Source organism: Spodoptera frugiperda, chromosome 2 (genome assembly GCF_023101765.2).
Source record: "Spodoptera frugiperda isolate SF20-4 chromosome 2, AGI-APGP_CSIRO_Sfru_2.0, whole genome shotgun sequence".
Lineage (NCBI taxonomy): Eukaryota > Metazoa > Arthropoda > Insecta > Lepidoptera > Noctuidae > Spodoptera > Spodoptera frugiperda.
Window position 1 is genome coordinate 12,807,495 of NC_064213.1, and position 21,531 is coordinate 12,829,025.

A 21,531-nucleotide genomic window follows, 5' to 3' on the forward strand; every position below is an offset into this window, starting at 1 on the left:
AAATGGCTACATTTTGTGACAAACGACGCCCGGTGTGCTCTGGTGTGACCGAAGTCAGTATAATAACGACACTGACATTTTATGAGAAGCCAAGATGTTACACGAAATAAAACTTATTTTTGTAAATTACACAATGAAGACCGAACTTGTAAAGGAAAGGGGAGTTCATTTTTAAAATTGAAGGCGTTTGTGTCACTTTGTGTGTGTTCTTCTGTTTTTAATATAGAATATTGTTTTTATTACTAAGAAGAGACCGGAGAAATTTCTAATTGAAAATTACCTATTAGCTGCGGACTATCTAGAGGTTTTACCGGCTATGAAAGCAAGACGCAGGAGTCTGATACTTGGGGTGCGGTGCCAGAAGACCTCCCCGTGGTGCACCCTGGGTACAGGTAATAGTCCCCCTAACGGGGGTGATAGGGTTGGAGTGGCTATTGCCTGTAGCGAACTTCTGGACGGAGCGGAAGAACCCGAGATGGGTTCCGAAGGAGGCAGGCTTTGTGCTGACACATGGCCTGCGCCTCCGAGAGAACGTCTTTCCGCCCGTCTCTCTGAACCTAGCAGAGAGCGTGGCGGAGAGGCAAGGACGGTGCTCGTTGTGCACTCACCCTGCCAACGAGCAGCATCGGGGCACAAGTTGTCCTCGATTGCAACCGTTGATATCGTAATCCGTGAAGAGGTCATGGTCATGTTTTATGACTCTGAACGGAACGAGGGTCTTGGCTTGGCCGCCCGGACCGCGAGGAAGATAACCTCTATAAAAAATTCCTCTAATACCAAGTTCTGGTGCGCGGCGAGGGTATGCGTGGCTGAGGAGTAGTGTCAGTCTCGAGCGCACCCCCAGCTAGGGGACCGGTGGACCCTCTAGTTGGGATACAAATATACACTTACCCAGGTACAGGGGCACTGCCTGGGTGGACTGAATATTTCCCCCATACTCGTGGGAACTTTATGGAGTTAGCAAAAAAACCAAACCACCAGTGGAGGAGAGGGCAGGTGAGCTCAGCTCGCCTGCGGTAATAGTTTTAGAGAGCCCTAGTGGCTCTGGTGCCCGAGGGGAGGCGCTGGACGAATCCAGCAGGCCCAACACACGGGCTTCAAGTCGGAGGGAGTCGGGCGCGGAGTCCGACTCATCTGCATCCGCCGTGAGCGGAAGCTCAAAGCGTGTTACAAGGGGGGCTTTTAAACGTCCCAGGGTGGAGGATGGCCAGGGACATTCTTCGTCCTCCAACACGCAGGGGCCTCCAGACCCTCCTAAAATCCCTACGACCGCGCGGGGTAGAGGCAGAGGGAAAAGAAAGAGGTTGGCACACACTGCACAGTCCGAGCCAGCTGAGCAACTGGCCGCTGAGAGTGGCGCCTTGCAAAGTGGCGCCCTCTCGGACTCCTCCGTAATGGAGGTAATAGAGGTCGCGGGTTTGGAGGGCGAGGCAGAGAGTTCTGTGGCGCTTCGCCAAACTATCAGAGAGGAGCTGCGCAGGGTGGCTGGCAAAAAATGCCAGTCTGCACAATTAAAGTCCGTGGAGGCGAGCATTATGGCGGCAATATTTGAGGTGTGCAGCGTGCCTTCGGCGGCTAAAGTGCACCAAGAGCTGGCAGAAATGCGGCGGGAGTTGGTGCGCTTGTCGGCCTCTAATGCGCATCTGGAGTCCGAACTCCGGTGCGCCAAGGCTGACCTCGCCGTTTGCCGAGGAAGGCAACCTCAAGCTTCGACGGAGACCGAATTGCTGGGGCTGGTGCGTAGAGAGATGGCAGTTTTCCAGCAGCGTTTCGACGTGCTGGAGAGTAGGTTCCTCCGTCCTCCGCTAGCGGCCTCGAGCTCATATGCGGCTGTTGCGGCTGGGTCCTCGACCTCTTCGGGTCAGTCTGGCCACGGCGCTCAATCACGGGCAAAAACACGTGCGGCTCCCGCAGCGAGAGCCCCAGCGCCTCCACCTGTGCAGGCTCCCGCTGCACAGATTGCAAACGGGACAGTGGAACAAGTTAATGACCCAAAAAAGAGGAGGGGCACAGCGGCTCAGCAGACTGCCCCAGCCACAAGCGAGCTTATCCCACCGACAAGGGATTTAAGTGGTAGTGAGTGGCAAGTGGCCGGCGAGGCGAGGAGGGTCGCCAAAGAAGCGAAGAAGCGCCGCAAAAAGCGCAGCAACAGCGGCGGCAGCAGCAGCGAAAAGAAAAGCGCGCGGTGGCCTTACTTCTCGCCCCAAAAACCGCGGCTGTAGTGATAACACTACAGCCCGACGTGGTCAAGAAGGGTGTGCCATATGGTGACGTCCTCGCCAAATTGAAGGGGGCGCTGACTCCCGCGGAGTTTGGGGCCCCTAACGGGTTCGCAATGAAAACAACCGCGACAGGAGCCCGTTTATTGGAGGTCCCCGGCGCAACCAGCGGCCCGTCCGCTGACGCCTTAGCCGAAAGGCTTCGGGCGTGTCTCGGTGCGGACGAGGTTCGCGTGTCCAGGCCCACCAAGTGCTTGGATTTACGAATAATGGGCCTGGACGACTCCGTGACGGAAGACGAGGTGGTGGCCGCTGTCGCCAGGACAGGAGGGTGCCCTGCTGACCAGATCAGGGCAGGCACCATCCGTCCGGACAACTCGGGGCTGCGCACGGTGGTCGTGAGTTGCCCCGTCACAGCGGCCAAAAAGATTAAGGAGGGCAAAAGGCTCCTTGTCGGGTGGGTCTCGGCGCAGGTCAAACTGCTCGAGCTCCGGCCTCTGAGGTGCTACCGCTGCCACGTAGGCGACCACGTGAGCGCTAAATGCACCTCGGAGGTTGACCGCAGCGACCGCTGCTTCCGCTGCGGTCAGCCCGGTCACAAGGCCGGCACATGTACCGCCCCGCTGCACTGCGACGCATGTGCGGCGGCCGGCAAGCCGGCCAATCACCGGGTTGGGAGCAAGGCCTGTTCCCCGCCTACCAAACCCAGGGGAAGGGTAGGCCCTCCGCCACCCCCGTCGTTTCCACCGCCGCCACCGTGGCAGTCGCCACTGCCGCCGCCGCCGCGGTCACCGCCAGCTGTAGTGCCGCCAGGGGGAGGTCGTGATGGATTGCCATTAATGAATCCATTCCGCCTCCTCCAGGCGAACATTAACCACTGCGCCGCTGCTCAGGATCTCCTGCTCCAGAGCATGACGCAGTGGTCGATCAATGTCGCCGTAGTCTCCGAGCCGTATTTCGTCCCGCCCAGGGATCACTGGGTTGCGGACTTAGACGGCTCGGTGACCATCATCTCGTCGGCCGCCGCCGGTACCCCGACTCTCGAGAGTGCTCGGAGAGGCCGGGGTTGTGTCGCAGCACGGTTCGGAGAGATCGCTGTGGTGGGCGTGTATTTCTCTCCGAACCGAACTCTCGCCGAGTTCCACAACTCCCTGAGGGAGTTGGTCGCCGTCGTCGTCGGGTTCCGTTCCCTCCCCGTGCTCGTCCTCGGGGACTTCAATGCCAAGAATTTGGCTTGGGGTTCCCGGATCACTGACACGCGGGGTAGGATGGTGGAAGACTGGGCTCTGGAGACAGGCCTAGTCGTCCTGAACCGGGGTTCTGTCCCCACGTGTGTGCGGATGCAGGGTGAATCGGTTGTGGATATTTCGTTCGCGAGCCCTGCTCTGTCACCGCGTGTCGTCGACTGGTGTGTCATGGAGGAGGTGGAGACATATTCCGATCACCGGTACATCCGGTTCGATGTTTCCGCCGAGTCCGCGGACCCACCAGTCAGACAGGCCCCATGTGGCCCGCGTTGGGCGCTGAGGCAGCTGGACCGGGAGCTATTTCTGGAAGCCGCCATCGTGCAGGCCTGGGTGATACCACCAGACAGGCCTGCCGACATCAACGAGGAGGCGCGGTGGCTCCAGGACGCCATGTCCAGAATTTGTGACGTGGCGATGCCCCGGGTCCGTCCAGGACAGCGGAAGCGCCAGATGTACTGGTGGTCGCAAGAGCTGGCTGCTCTGCGCAATGCGTGTGTTGCTGCGCGACGCCAGTACACTAGGCACCGCAGGCTTCGTATCCGTCCACCGGACGCGGAAGCTAGAGAGGCGGAGTTATATGAGGGGTACAAGGCGGCGAAAGACGCCCTAAAAACGGAAATCCGGCGGGCCAAAAACCAGGCCCGCCAGGAGATGCTGGAGACTCTGGACAGAGACCCGTGGGGACGCCCCTACCTAATGGTGCGCGACAAGCTCCGCACACAGGCTCCCCCGCTGACACAGAGTCTCCGGCCAGAGGTTGTAGAGGAGGTGGTCACCACCTTGTTCCCCCAATCACGGAGGGGCTACATCCCTCCGTGTATGACTCCGCTCCCTGCGGTGCCCGATGCGGGCCACAGCGACGACGACGACGACACAGCACCAGAAGTGACCGAGGCAGAGCTGAGAGTGGCGGTGCGCCGGATGGGCGCCAAGAACACCGCCCCGGGACCCGACGGATTGCCTGGCAAGGCGTGGGTCCTGGCTTCGGAGACTCTCAGGCCTCGACTAATTGGTCTCTTCAGCGCATGTTTGGAGAGGGGCCAGTTCCCGCTATCATGGAAGGCGGGTAAACTGGTCCTTGTGAAGAAGCCAGGGCGCCCTGCGGACTCTCCGTCCGCGTACCGGCCCATCGTGCTACTCGACGAGGTGGGAAAACTGTTTGAAAGAATAATTTCAAACCGCCTCGTCGCGCACCTGACGGGAACAGGGCCGGACCTCGCGGACGGCCAGTTCGGCTTCCGCAAAGGGCGCTCTACGGTGGACGCCATCATGCGCGTGAGAGACCTTACGACGGGGTCTGCAGTGTCCAGGGGTAAGGTCGTCGTGGCGGTGTCTTTGGACATCGCCAACGCCTTCAACTCTCTGCCCTGGAGCTGCATTTTGGAGGCACTACGGTATCATCGGGTGCCTGCCTATCTCCGTCGTATAGTCGAGGCTTATCTGACGGATAGATCCGTCATCTACCCCGGTCACCGAGGTGAGTGGAACCGGCGAGAGATGTCGCGCGGTGTTCCACAGGGATCGGTCCTGGGACCGCTCCTGTGGAACATTGGCTACGACTGGGTGCTGCGCACTGACCTCCCGAACGGCGTCAGCGTGGTTTGCTACGCTGACGATACGCTGGTACTAGCACACGGGAGGTCACACCAGGCGGCGGCCGACCTGATGATGAGAGCGGTTGCGATAGTCGTTGAAAGGATCCGGCAGCTGGGACTCGAGGTGGCGCTTCATAAGTCCGAGGCCATGTGTTTTTATGGCCGCGGGAATGCGCCACCTCCGGGTGAGTTCCAGATCATGGCAGGAGGGGTTTCCATCGGCATCGAGGTGACGATGAAGTACCTGGGACTCGTCCTCGACAGTCGGTGGAAATTTGAGGAACATTTCCGACGTTTGGCTCCCAAGTTGGAACGGACGGGGGCTGCCCTAAAGCGGCTCCTACCCAACCTCGGGGGACCAAACGCCTCCTGCCGGAGGTTATACGCGGGGATCGTGCGGTCCATGGCCCTCTATGGGGCCCCGGTGTGGGCGCCACATCTAAGGCGACGACCAGCTCGGGCGCTGGTTTCATCCCAGAGGGTCATGGCCATTCGGATGATCCGTGGGTACCGCACGATCTCCGGGGAGGCGGCTAACCTCCTTGCGGGATCACCGCCGTGGGATCTGGAGGCGAAAGTGCTCGCGCACGTATACAGCCTACGTGCGGAGGCGCATCGCCGGGGCGAAACCCCACTGCCGCGTCAGATTAGTGCGTGGCGGGATGAGCTCCGGCGCGATCTCATGGCGGAATGGAAGCAGCGACTGTCGCAACCGAGGGCTGGGCTCGCTGTTATTGCAGCGGTAAGTCCCCTCTTTGAGGAGTGGCTAGAGAGGCGTCATGGCGTCCTCACCTACCGCCTGACGCAGGTGCTTACCGGACACGGAAGTTTCGGTAGGTACCTGTTTCGGATTCGGCGGGAGGAAACGCCCGGGTGTCGTCATTGCGAGGATCACCCGGAGGACACGGTGGAACATACAGTAGCGGTGTGCCCTGCATGGGCTGAGCATCGCCGTGTCCTTAGGGATGTGATCGGCGACGGTGACCTCTCGCGTCCGGCCCTGGTTCAGGCCATGGTGCGGAGCGAGGGGGAATGGGACGCCGTCTCCTCCTTCTGCGAAGCAGTCATGCTAGCTAAGGAGGAGGCGGAGCGCGTGAGGGAACGATCCTCCTCACGCCCCAGCCGCCGCAGAAGACACTCCGAGCGTCGGGGATCGCGTATCTCCGGCCACCGTAAGTGCGGGCCTGCGGACGACGAGTAAGGGTAGCTCGCCGCCCGAACAGAACCAGACCCGTGCGTACGGCGCGTCGCGTTCCGCGCGCGCCTCAAAGAGCCAGACCACCACAGTTGGGGCCCAGTAGGGTTGATGCTCGATCCGGAGCTGCGGAAAACGTAAAAGGTTACCGGGGCTCCGGCTCAAAGCAGGAGAAGGAACGGGGTGGTTTTTAGTCAGTAAGAGTCTGACACTCCCTCCCGCCTCACCCAAGGCGGGAGAAGTCATTGGATGATTTTCCCCCTGAAAAAAAAAAAAAAAAAAAAAAAAGGAGTCTGATACTTCCTCTCACCTCGCCCAAGACGCCTCGCCGAAGCCCAACCTCGCACAGTTTAAAAAAATAGCATTGCTTTTAAAAATATTGACGTATGACATGTAATTTATTACTTTCAACACTCAACAGAACAAATTGAAAACGAAAAATCATTTATACCATATAAAAAACAAAAACTATACAATCCAAACACCAAACAAAATGAAACTTTACGAGCATAAGATAAAAATCATTTTCAATTACTAAAACGTTATTAATAATCGAATTGCATGTTTATAGTGCATGTATGTGTCATGTATAGGGGGTGTTCTCATAAAATATCGCATAGTTATGTTTTCTTAAACAGGTTAGTATCGATTCTAGTTAATGACTGCATGCTACACTGTAACTGGGTGCTGAGAACTTAGAATATAGTTTTAAGTTATTTAGACATGGTACCTACTATGTTACGTTTTAATTTTTTTTATTAGCCGACTTCAAAAAAAATTTAACTATATAGACATTTCAAAGTTTGACCTGAATGTATGTGTGTAGGCAATTATTATGCGTTTGGCTGAACCGATTATGATTCGGTTTTCAGCATAGTATTTATCAAACTTAAGATCAAACGTTTTAGAGATATTCAAAAAATAAAATGTCCTAACCTATCAGCTACCCAGCCTATAAGTATATCCAATTTCATTAAAACCCGCTCTGTAGTTACAGTGTGATTAACGGACAAACATCCAAACATACAAACAAACAAACTTTCACATACATAATATTAGTGATAATAAAAACCGGTTTTAAAACACTAAAAAGTTGTCCTCACCCTAATTTATGTTATCCAATAAATTGAAGTGAATTCCAAGACTTTTATAACACCTCTTATAACAGCCAATAAAATTAAAATTTCTTGCCAAGAGAGAACTAAGTAGATGCACTAGACTAGCCATTTATTATTCATCTTCACTTGAGTACCTAGAACTGAGAACCTAGAACTACAATCTCAAATATTTTTCAGATTTTCATAGAAATTGGTTCAGTAATTCAGACTTATATAAAAAGGCTGTATAAACAATTACATTCCTATGTGGTTTTACGTGATGTACATGTTTACATAACTAAGTTCCGTATTATTAACATACTATGGGCAAACACTACAATTATGATTTATCTAAAGAATAAACTGAACTTTTCCACTAGATCACTAAACATAATATTTTGACCATCTACAAAAAGAAATACTCCCTAAAAGATTGCTAACACTCAAGATACAACAACAATTATTATTACTTACATACACATATATATACCTATATATACAATGTGATAGGCGTGGGACTTCTAACCCTTTAAGGCTGAGTACTACATCTAATTTTATCGACAAAAAAAATAATATGGGGGGTTGAACCCCTAATTGAAAATATAGGAAAATAGTGATTTTTTCGGTAAGAATAATTCACAAATTATTTTTTTTCTCACCAAAACATTATCAAACATATGAAAAAAGTAATGAATTAGTTAGCCAAGGTTATTAGCTACCGTTTGTCGTCTTTTTTTTGTTTCTACGACGCATACAACCTTTGATATCAAAAAAAGTAAAAAAAATATTAAAATGGCCATAATTTTTAGGGGAGGGGATTCGACCCCTTCGACCCAGGACTTTTGTCGTTAAAATTAGATGTAGTATTCAGCCTTAACGGGTTAGAAGTCTCGCCCCTATCACATTGTATATACACATACATATATCACACAAAAACACCATTCATTTCTACCCGCGTCCCTTAATTTGACATAACTTAGATTGAAACAGGTCGACACTCCTGAGGCCTTAGTACGAGTTTACATACTTTACATTTAAAAGGATCGAAACGAGACTGCGTTCGGCGCTTTGATTGGCCAGCTCCAATGACACAACCAATCAGAGCGCCGAACGTCTCGTTAAACGTAAAGCAAACTCGTGCTAAGGCCTTTTCTTTCCTACTTACCTTTTATTTATATATCTTCACACTTATTCCCAAAGGTATATCAGACAGTGATATATCGATGCTTTAAATGCGTTTGTAAATCCAATTTCAAAGTTACGTGACTTTTATTTTAATAGCTCTTTTGTTATTGTAAGTGTCTATGTGTGATTTATATTCTTAAACCTGTTATATTATTTCGATATTGGTGTCATCTCTTTGTTAAAAAAATATACGAAAATCTCCTTGTCCACCAAGCGAGGCACTACTTTATATTTGACCTGAATCAAAATACCTATTAAACAAATTATTATAAATACATATTAAGTGTAGATGAAAAATATCGTCACACTTTTTATCCCTAAAGGGGTAGACAGAGGTTCAAATTATGACCGCATACACCCACTTTTCACAATGTATGTTTCATTTAATAAGGGGTATATAGCGCACACAATTCCAGACACCGTGCTACTACTACGAAAATTTCAAAACACTGAAAAAAGCAATACTTTGGTCGATCCGGGAATCGAACCCGAAACCTCTTGCCTGGGAGACGAGGCACCCTGGGAAATGAGGCTAAATATGTTTTAGTGTAGATGATTACAAACGAATATGTGTAAAATATCATACGGTAACTACAATATGGCAATGTCTTGCCTAAACCACTACAAGTACCAAGAAAATTAACACAATAAAAAGAATATTTCCACAAAAAGTCAACAATCGTTTAAAATACGTTCAATCACTTAGTTCCACGCCTGATTGATAACGGTCCCTTTGAAACGAATTATTCACCTTCCACCATTCATTCATTCATTCATTCATTCATTCAAGTTCAATCAATTTTAACTTCATTCAAAACGAGTGAGGGCAGTGTGAGCAGGTGAACTAAAAATAAATCCCTTGTTTAGAGTTTCTCCGAGATGAATGAGAGTTAAAAATAGTTCACTCTTAACATGTTAAAGAGAGGTTACCTAGAAAGATTTGAGGAAAGCAAAACGTATCATAACATCACATTATGAAGAACATTTTTGAAGGGCAATCGAATGGACGGATCAATTGATCGGATCGATGGTTAATTGTATTCGTTTTAAGAAGGATTATTTGTATGAGAAAGAAGACATATGAACAGACAAATTATCTGATGGTTAGTATTCAGCATCTTTTAAATTTATACCCGCAACACCAAAAGCATTACAACAGCGTTGGCGGTTGGCGGTTTGACTGCACGGTGGGCGCGGTAGCTGAGCAACCGCCTACCGCGCAACGTGTAGCGGGTTCAATTCCCGCACAAAACTACTCTTTGTGTGGCCCAAAACGGTGGTTTCGGGTCTGGGTGTGAGTGTATTCAAAATGGCACCGTATTTCTGTGAACACACCCTAGACACAGGAGAAAATTTTAGTGTGGGACAACGTTTAGACAAAGTTAAAGTGTACTTAAAATAGGTTTCCAAAAAATATCACAAATGAAAATACAGGAACACTTTATATAACAGCGATACGTGATAGGATTTATTCGATATGGTGTACATATATAAACATAGATACATACAATATACATACATAGAGGTAAACCCAACCTAACCCTTGGAGAGTTGTATCCATAGCGTCGAAATGTTTAGGTATTTCACTCTCAATCGGCGGCTATTTTTACGGCAACGTGAATGGAATACACAATTTTAGAATACGCTCGTCCTTTATCAAAATTAAAGGCTATTCTTGGTATTTAGTGGATTTGGTTTCCTATATGTGTGGGTAGATGTTCAATGAAATGAGTTACGGCCTTATTTATCCCATTTATTAGTCTTAAGACCAATAAAAAATATTAAATTAATTGTCTAGGCAATAAATTCAAAATAAAATTGTATTACATATTAAATCCGTATCTTCCTTTTTAAATGGTGAAAATCTTCCAATTACTGCTCCCGCCTTAGGCGAGGCAAGAGGGAGTGTCAGACTAAAAACCACCCCGTTCCTACTCCTGCTTTCATGCCGGAGCCCTGGTAACCCACTAGGCAGTCCACAGCTCTAGGATAGAATCCTTGAAATGTTTTAAATATGTATTTATACATGTATTTATACATATTTATTTATACATATTTAAATTATATGTATTTATACATATTTAAAACATTTCCTAGTCTGAAAATAAGCTAAAGAGAGACTACAAAATGTAATATCGCCAGCTATTCAGGAACCTCAAACTCACAAACTTCTGAAAAAAAAAAAGTAATGAAAACATTCCATCACGAATTTCCCTTCCTCATACTAAAGCGTTAGTTCATGCAAAAGAATTCCACGAGGAATTTCCTTTGAGTCTATAATTTTATCATTCGCTTGACGATAGGACGCCGTAAAATATAAGTACAAAATAATAATATGACCAAACCGTTCAGAATTTTTTCAATAAACCGCGTTCCAACGCTCAAAGGAGCCCGAAAGGTCTGTTCACACTCAAGGATCGATGCAGTTGAATAATGAATATTGTAAAGTATTTATGGTCAATGTGACATTTTTGATTTAAATATTTCATTGATTTATCGAGTCTGCGTTAAATAGTTTTTAGCACAATGTGATGAAGTTTCATTGATTTTTCAATGTTATTAGTATTTTTAAATAGTCTTTAAATGGCTGTAAAATCGTCTGTTATGGCAACTTACCGCCGTACTCAGCGTCATTTAATTGATTTATTTCGGTACCAAATAATTCCTAAGGAATAGTTTTGACTAAATACCCTAATTTTTCTAAACTTATTTAGCAAACTATCAATGCGAGTTAAAACCACAAAGAGAACTCCTAAATATTCAAAAATCATCCTGTGGTTGAAATTATATCTTAAATATAAAACACAGGCCACAATTTTCATAACCAAATCCTAATTACACTAATATAATCTATGTATTATGAACGAAGACACATGTCACGTCTGTAGATAGTGTAGGTACTCTATAAATCTACAATAATCCAAGTTGTAATTAGTTTGATAACCAAAGACAGGTAAATTCCTGTTAAATTAATTGCTCGTCAATAATTAAGTCTCATGAACAGCCACTTAGGTTAAACATATACCGTCAATCGTCATACTTTGATGAATGGTGAGAAGATCATGGTTCCAGGAAACTATAACGGTGATTAAGTAATGATATAATCAAACTTTGACTGCGCAGTTGGCGTGGAGACTGGGCAACTGGCTGCAGATTCCCGCACGGAACTCTTTATGTGATCTACAACTTGTTATTCCAGGTCTGGGTGTCATATGTATGTGAAATTGTATATTTGTAAACGCACTCACAATACAGGAGAAGTTCTTAATGTGGGGAAACGTTTAAAAAAAGAGACTATGGAGTCATAGTCAAAGTTAAATAATTTTGGTATTTCAGAGTAAAGGACTTTTGAACGTAAAAGCAATATTAAAAATGTTTGTCCATCGGTCAGTCCTCTAGTGAAGATATTTGCTTGTTCCAAAGTGTACATTCCCATAGAGAAAAATGAGCAAGAAACTTCATAGGTTATTTTTTTTTCAATCACGTCAAACATAAATGTCATATTCAAATGCTCTAACTCGTTTAAAAAATATGTTGACCATTAAAATACACATACATTTTTCAGTCCTTTATTTCGCATAACTTACCCGCAGTGTCAATGTCCCTTACCCTAAGTATCGAATCATTCACGCATGAATTCAACAAAATTGAATTAAATGAATATTTCATTTAGAAATGTACATATTTGACATAAATTATCATGCATTTATGATGATTCTATGAATGTATGGTAATTTAATGGATGTATATTATGAATGTACTAAATGTATTATGTGTCAGTATTCATTATTTAGACATTCATATTATGTTGGGTTTGTTTATTGAACCTATTGTGTTTTTTATGATATAAGCCGATTAACGAGCCTACGGATCACCTGATGGTAAGCAATCGCCGCCACCCATGGACACCCGAAACACCAGAAGCGTTACAAGTGCGTTGCCGGTTAGGAATTTAATGGCTGTTAGGGAATCAAGGAGTTTCTCGCTCGTTCTACTCAATTCAAAACTACACTTTGCAACGAGCACCTAGCTTCCTGACAGTCTATTACTAGTTTCTTTGTTCGTTGACATTTCAAAAGTGCCTATTTATGGTTTAATTGGAATAAATGATTTGCCTTTGACTCTTTTAAATAAGTGATTAAAACGTCAAACAATTTAATATTCGATCATTGGTAATTATGTCGCTAACACGTAATTAATTTTAATTATCACGTTTGAAGTAATTATTAGGTGAAGAAACAGTGAATTATGATGTAACCGTTTAACAGCATGAGTGAAAATATAAACATAGTATTTGTTACTGAGAAATATGATTAAGCAAAATGAAATAGTGACCTAAGTAAGGTTTTTATAGACCAATAATCAAAAAAGTTATGTCGACACGTATTTTTAAGTTTTGTTGACTCTCATGAACAGTCATATTTTAGTTTACGCTCATTAAGCTCCTAGATGTCGATATTTTAGCTAAATTGGGAACCGAAGCGGAATCGTCAAATCCATTAATTCGCTACGCCGGTCATTCACCTAAGAGATCTATAAACCCGTCTTAATATCCGAAGATAACACATATAATTCTAAGTAGTGATAGTCTTTTTTTTGTTTTTTTTTTTATATGTGTTGGGTCGACGTTTGGCCACCATTTTACCGGTGATAAGCGATGATACGGCCTACGATGGGATTCACTCGGGGTTTGACAACGCCCGGTTATGAAGAGGTTCGTTCTCTCAACGCGCCCCGCCATGTCCCTCAGCAAAAACAGACTCCAGCAAAGAATTCTACTCCCTACCAGTTTGGTGATTCAAAAAAGGACTAGAACAATACAGTACTCGACATCAAAATCCCTAACCACTCGACCTACAGAACCAGTTGGTAGACAACAATTAAAAACTTGTTAGCGCTATTGTTTTAAATTGGAAACACTGCATTCAATTGCCAATAGCATCGCTTCTTGTTAATGGAACCTAACTGCGGAATAATTAACATTATTGTTATTGAAAAGAATAAACGTGGCATCACGGTTTTTATTTATTTTTCTGGAACAGGGCAAATGAGCCGAAGGGTCACCTGATGGTAAGCGATCAGCACCGCCCATGTACACCCAGACAACACCAGAGGGAAACCTTCAAAAGGCGCCTATTCTTTGGGGGGAAAAGACAAGGGAGTGTGGGATTTTCACTTCACTAAAAGCTCCCCGGTGGCGACCATCTGCACCTAAAGGAAGCACCATGTCCTCTTAGTAGACCAACCCCGGAACTCCCTGGTGTAACGCCTATTAGGTATGCCACATGTCTATATATCTAGACACGCATGTCTATATATGTCTACATAGATCCTCTCTGTGCATTCCACGGTGGCACGTGTCCACTATATCTTCCTCGACGTCACTTGGTGGGTGCCTAGACTCAATACTTTCCATTACGTTACCATCGATAGCCCGTGTGATTGCACTGCTGTGCATAAGAGTACATGAGCTTCATGTACATAAGAGGGATTACCTTAATCTTCAAGTTTAAGATAATTCAAACTATTATGTCCTAAATTAAGACAAACTTTATTTACGGAAGGGTAATAGTTCAGCAATGGTCTATCACGAGGTGACAATCTGATATGATACCTTATCTAGCAGTTTTCCGCTTTACTCTAAGGATGCAAGGAAGAAAGGAATTAAAATGGAACAGTGAAAATCTCTAGACAAAATTTATCAAGAGAAGTGGCTGACACAACAGTTTAAAGAAGAAACAATCTAGTGTGACGTGAAATAAGGTTGTTATTATTATTATTCATGTGTAATGGCATCTCATGTTTCTCTCAATATATCGGCATTGCTTAATACTATTCAATATTTGATTCAAAAGAAACTTTGCCTAAGATATTTGTGTCAATGCAAGAATATTGTGTATTTAATTGTTACGTAGGTATTTATTTAAATAGCATGTTACTCGGATTTATCATAATATATGTATGGTAATACTTGTCATCTATGAATATAGAACCTAAGACACACACAAATAAAATAATTTCCACACATTCTTACAATGACAACAATTAAAAATCATTTAACATTAATTGCAGACCGCGTTCAAAGTGGTCCCACGTTGGGTGCCACTTTCGTTTAATTTTGTACAATCGCCTGTGTAGGTGAAATAATAATTAGCTACGTGAGACTTTGTGTTTTTAATTGTTTCTTTAAAGAATATTTCTTGTTATGAAATCATCATTTAACTTAATGATAGTGTAAGTTTGCCTTTTAAGTGACTATTTCCTTGATGTCAGTTTAATAGTACAATAATAGTACCTAGTCTAAGTTTTAAAGCTAGCTATGAAAGCATTAATTTTCTTTATTGTAAACATTATTTACACCATGTTTTCTATGGTGTTTAGAATTTTAAAATAATAATACTTATGGGTATCTCAATAAAGTATAAATTACTACTACATCATAGAAAATAGAGCAACAAATCTAACATAAAGGCATTTTTACTAAAATCGTTTCTGTAACGGTTATCCCTAAGGACTTTACTACAGACTTTTAACAACGCTATCCTTACGTAAGCCGTACTTATCTAAACTGCTTTTAAAAACATACTCACATAACTTCAAACCGACAACAACAACTCGGAACCACAGATTAAAAAACGAGTAATCTATCAATTAAAACACTCGATATTTAAAAAACTAATAACACGTTTATTATTGCTTTCAATTCCATCAATTCCTTATTTGAATGCACTTTGACAGTTCGTTATGGCGCGAAAGCGTGTTCGGATTTTTATTTTTTAATTGGTTCTGATAGAGGTTTTATTTATGCGGAGTTGCATACAGCCAGGGCTATCGTATTTTGTTTATTTTGTGGTGTGTTTACGTGAGAAATGGGAACGCGCGGCCCGGCTGCCGACTACCGGCGAAGTAAGATCTCATGCTTAGGGTTGCGCGCGCACTCTGTAGTGAATTGCGTCGATTTTATACCGTAGGTGTAATTCTAAGCGTTTGGTATGGTTTAATTAATCGGCCATAGGGATTGAACGGTGAATTAAGTTGATATTGTGGTCACGGACATCGATTTGCTTCAATTATCATGTCCGTTGACGGGAGTTATTAAGTTTCGGTTTTGTGTGACACTTTATTGGGTGAGGGTTGTAAACAAGATGTAGCCCTAAGGTTTATGTTTTGGTAATAAAAATTCGCTTTTAAAACGTCGCTGTTTTGAAGTTGAACTAATAATTACGAGCTGATAACTGACTAACTTTGGATCTAATGATTCTACTAATACGTAAACAATATTTGTAAATGGGTGATTCTTCAAAAAAAGTCACAAAAAGTTAACGGCGTCATTATCCTCACCCAAAAGTTAACAATTCTGGCGATTGAAACACAAAATTTGGTTTCAATAAATTAAGCTGTGACACTGCTCTCAACCAATCAAATATAAATAAGGTTGACAATAAACTACCATGATGCTTAATAACGCGGGAGAATAATGATTTGTTAAATAAAAGTTAAAGTTTTTTGAAGAAACACCCAAATAATATAGAATTATCAGTAATAGTAAATTTGCAACTGCTTTGCCCGTTTAACGCCTACGTGCAAAATTTTTAGCTCCGTAATGCATAACCCGACCACGGAATTAAACCTGCACCTCTTGCTGAGCAGTCAACTTTGCCAAAGACTACGCGGTTCGGTTGGTCGCGTAGTAGCAAACGTGACAGTAGAGCAACGGGTTCGACTCCAGGGCGGGCAAAGTATTACCCACTTTCTAAAAATTTTCATTACTAACAAAGTCTGGACTTGGAGGGTTTTCCGCCGCCCATGGACCCCCGAAACACCAGAGACGTTACAAGTGCATTTCCGGCCTTTTGGGAAGATTGGGAAGGGGTAATTGGGCCTCTGGCAACCTCACTCACACAACGCAAGCGATATTTCACGTCGGTTTTCGTTGAGTCCGTGGTATCACTCCGGTCGAGTTAGCCCATTCGTGTCTAAGCATGGCTCTCCCACTCTTACAGGGTATAGGAGGTACATTCCATATTATCTGACATACACATTCTATACCTACGAGATACACCTTTATTCTTTGTGTAATCCATAAATCGTAATCACATCCTGTTTACGTTTGTGACACATCTACGGTGCACGAAAATATCATAGTTCGGGACCACCTTATAATAAGGGAGAAGATAGATATACCTGGGAAACTCATAGAGGGTGTAAACTGAATGCTCCCGAAAAACGACACAACTGTTACGTTTTTTATAATTTTAATCGTTTTTATTAATTTCGTGCTTTTCATGTAATATCAGCCTTAATCAGTAGATGATAACTACTATTATATAAAATAAACATTACATTGATTATTTTTTTTAAATCAATCTCGTTTTTTAGCATCACCTGTTTGCGGCGTTTGGAAGCGTTTCGTTTACACCCTGTATATATAGGAAGATAACTTACATATGTATAAGCCACGTAATGTATAAGCTATGTAATATATTAAGTTTATCTTTCCGCGTAAGTTGCTAAGTTATTTTCTATAGCGTATTGGCAAAAAATAGGTCAGTGTGACACTCGATGAAATATATTGTATGTGTATTTATAATATATGATATATATTGTATACACATATCATAGCTGAATCTCACGACTTTGGCCACGTGGTACAAGCAAAAAATATTAGCTTATAACACTCTCCAGCCATTTAATTACCTCCAGATATAAAAACCATACCATAGAATATGATTACCATTTTACAAAGATAAACAAGAAAAGTGTTAATTTTTTAAATTATATAAACACACTTTTACTAAATTGAATTTTACTAATATACATAGAAATCGAACTCGCAATCGTACACACACCAGTAACAATAACTACCACTAAATCAACGGCTCACTCAACCTAACGTCCGTTCAATCTACGAACCATATATTTCTGTTATACACAACAAGATTACGTTGTCACGGTAAAATAATACGTATTTATTGTTCAGAATAAGGTATAAATTACGTTGAAGATTGTGTGGAAGTGAGTTCTGTCATGGGCCTAAGAATACGGTGTGGGAGATGGAAAATGGAAAAAAGACAGGAAAATAAAAAGGAAATTGTTTGTCTTCTTGTGATAGGAGATGAAAGGTGGGAATGGAAATATTATATATGTATGTATTTATACATATTATAATAGAATTTGGAGTGGAGTAATTGTGTGGTCCCATAAAGCCGGACCAATGTACTCTTCGACTGGAAGGATACAAATGCTAATGGCGATTTTGTTAAATCTTAAACTAATTGATAATATATAATACAATGGATTCACTCCACTATCTTTAGCAAAAGAGAACTGGCGCAAACCTGTGGTACTAAGCGTCAATGACCGCAAGGAGGTATGGCATAGCAAGGAGCTCCACGGACGCTTCTTCCGGGCCCTTCATGGACCCAGTGTAGATTTTCTGGCGTCCGTATCTTGGCTACGATTCAGTAATCTCTTTGGAGAAACTGAAGGATTTGTCTGTGCAATTATGGACGAAGTTATCCTTACGAATAACTACCGGAAATATATTATTAAGGATGGGACCGTTGACATATGTCGGGCATGTCATAGTCCTGGTGAATCCATAAGACATATAATTTCTGGTTGTGGTCGTTTGGCTAATGGTGAATATTTGCATAGACATAATCAGGTGGCCAAGATTATCCACCAGCAACTTGCTTTGCACTATCGACTTGTTGAGTTTGAGGTTCCAGACTACAAGTATGCGCCCGATCCAGTTCTTGAAAATGGCCTTATCGCGTTGTACTGGGACCGGTCTATCATCACTGACAGGGCTATTATGGCCAATAAACCTGATATAGGGGTGATAGATCGACTAACACGCCGCACGATGATAATAGATATTGCCATTCCTCATCACGAAAACCTCGTGAAAGCCGAGAAAGATAAACAAATAAAATACCTTGATTTGGCTCACGAGGTTGTCGACATGTGGAATGTGGATTCGGCTATCGTTGTGCCGATAGTCGTGTCGGCCAACGGTTTAATACCCAACAGCCTCGACAACCACCTTAGGAGGCTGGGGTTGGGCGGATGGATCAAGGGCCTGATGCAGAAGGCAGTACTCCTCGAAACGGCACGTATTGTGAGGAGGTTTCTGTCTTTGGAGCCCTAACCACCGGTAGCTTAGACCATGCTCCCGCTACTGGTCGGCTCCTATTTTTATATTTTTAAATGTTATTTTGTTTTTTATTTTTATAAGTAATGTTTAAAAATATAATTTTAGAGTGTTTTATATAAATATAGAGTTACTTTGCCTGACTCTAAGAACTCCCACTGCAATGTAAAGATTATGTAATTGCAGAAAAAAGAACATTATTTTAATACAAATAACAATCACAAAAAAAAACTTTTTTTTTTTTTTTACATTTAATGGGTCGACGTTTGACCGCTATCTCACCTGATGGTAAGTGATGATGCTTTTTTGTGTCATCAGTCTTCTTCATATATTTTGCTTTCGCTGAAGCGAAAATGATTCGTAACAATTAATGTTCCACTGTCCCTGCATACCCTCATGGGACACAGGCCCAAGCTTATGTACGTATGTCATATAATTTTTCATTTTGTTAACACTCTAACAGAAAACAAAATCCAAAAAATAATAAGCATTGGTAGGTATGAGTACATACATAACATGTCATGTACTTCAAAATCATAAGCCCAGCTTAGTTAACCTTTAAGTACCGACCCGTGGTCTGACAGACACCTCGATGCTCACGAAAGTCTAGTTACATATGTTAGCGTGGACCTATCACCCCGTGAGTCTCTCTACCCCTTAGTTAGTCTTCCAGGAGCGTTCATGGAAAAATGTTGCATCAGCGTTCGTCATTTCAGTGAGTTATGCCTTACTGAAAATTTCGAGTGGTCTGACAGACCACTCGTCTGTACTTGTGTAACTTTTTTTGAATAGGACTTTTATCGAATTTTAAAGTTTTTTTATTTTAATTCCCGTCAGGTACAAATATGACCTATACAAATATATTTATAAGTCAAGTCAAGTACTTCGAGCTTGAAACGGGCAAGTATCAGGGCAAGTAAAAGTGTTTCTCCCAAAAAGATAATTTATAAAATAACACTCCAAAATAAAAACTATGTTTTTTTTACAAGAATGGCATCTATCCATCAAAACTGAAGGGCAAGACTGCTTACAAATTTGACACTTGTAAGAAGCATGTATGCCTATAGTGCAGCAAAAAAGCGTATTTGTGAAGGTAGCTGGTTACCTCCAATTTGGTGCCTTGCGATTTCCACAATATTTGTTGATTATGTATAAATTATAATGTTTTTTTGTTTATATGATTATTCATCTTTAAGAAAAAAATACTGTCAGAAAATATATATTGTTTGTTGAATCATAGTAATCAACAAGATAAAAGTAACTTTTTTCGTTTACAAAATGTGCGCCTGCAACATAATTATTTAATATTAGTAACAAATGGTTCTACTTTACTTTTTTGTTTTATTTATATAATACCTAAATAAATATACAATACATAAAAAAATATATTTATATGATATATGAACAAACATCAAAGATTTCCATAATAAAAGTCTGGTGTCTAGCAGACCTCACGTCGGTACTTATGTAACTGAAATAGGACGTCGGTACTAGAAGGTTAATATCTCAAAACTAAAGTACATTTGATACCATTTTTAATGAAATATGATCGTCGACTGAAGCAGTAACCATAGATCGTGTTAGTTTAATTAGATTTTAACTGTCGGCTCTGGCAAGGGTCTTAACTTGTCATTTTAGGATGAATATAATTAATTGTAACGAAGTAAGTATCGTTGGCCGCTGAGGTCAAATGAGTTCATTGATATTCTATTCTATTCTATTCATAAATTTTGTAAAAATATTTTTGGTAGGATCTTTAGTGACTAGTAATTAGACTATGGAGCAAGAGTACTATTCCCAGGCTAGGATTATTGGGGCTTACGGTATGTTAGTAATAGCAAACAGAATTAAAAAAAACGTTGCCGCACACTAGGATTTTGTCCTGTGTCGTAAGTGCGTTTACAGACACACAATTTCACATGCACATGACACAACAATTTGTGGATCACACAAAGAGAAAAAGTAGCTCCGTGCGGGAATCGAACCTGCTACACGGTAGACATAGTCTGGATTACCTAAAAAGAAGCTGTACTAGTTTTGTGCCATTCTCAATGTATTTACGTGAGTAGCCCGTGTTTTTTTTAGTTAATTTAGTATGTCTCACGATAGTTATTAGAAAATATTGTCTGGAATTGTGCTCATTGCATGGCAAAAGGCTAAACCTCTTCTAATTACATAGAAAAACTGAAAACTTTACCCAATTAAAGTTTCAATCCACTAAACCCATGAAATGCTTATAAGTTTTGGTTCTAAAAAGCCTATTTCTATATTAATAAATATGTCAAATCCCACCTAGTTGGAGATTTTATTGGCTGGTAATATATTTTTTTATTATGAAACGTAACTGTCAGCATTTTCATTAAGGTCCGGATGTAAGACATAATAACTGTTATAGTCCCTCCAAGCAGCTGTTTTCTTAATCAAAAAGTAAATGACAACAATTACGACCAAAGCGACGTAATAAAAGAAAAGAAAGAAATCAGTTATTATAAGAAGATATTATACTTTTTTATGAGACAAACATTAATATCCAGCCGTTTTATCCCTGAGAGGGTAGGCAGGTGGAGATACCATAATCGTCGCAAAGTGAGTGAGGAAAACTAATAAAAAACGTGACTACTAACTAATAAAAATAAATGTGAAAATTTGTGTGTATGTTTGTTACTCAAGAACGTCAAAACGACTCAAGAAATCGAGATGAAATTTGGAATAGCAGTAGATTATGGTCTGAAATAACACATAGGGTACTTTTTATCCCACTAAAATGTTGGCGAAACTATGAGCAGAAGCTAGTATTAAACATATACAGCCCTGCCTACACCTTCGGGGATTAAAAG

General features: G+C 42.6%; 2 protein-coding genes across 5 annotated transcripts in view; one reads left to right on the forward strand and one right to left on the reverse strand.

Moving 5' to 3' along the window:
• LOC118268877 (calmodulin-A) overlaps positions 1 to 21,531 on the reverse strand; it is a 222,845-nt gene that overhangs the window by 125,561 nt on the left and 75,753 nt on the right. For 2 of the 4 annotated variants that reach the window (XM_050700588.1, XM_050700581.1), the window contains exon 1: positions 15,129 to 15,431. The exons of the other annotated variants lie outside the window; for them this stretch is intronic. The gene's annotated coding sequence lies outside the window, so the exon portion shown is untranslated. Of the gene's footprint in view, positions 1 to 15,128; positions 15,432 to 21,531 lie in introns of those variants that run through there. 4 annotated transcript variants of the gene reach the window in all.
• Positions 1 to 21,531, forward strand: part of LOC118268878 (troponin C-like) — a 266,651-nt gene that overhangs the window by 96,633 nt on the left and 148,487 nt on the right. The window lies entirely within an intron of this gene.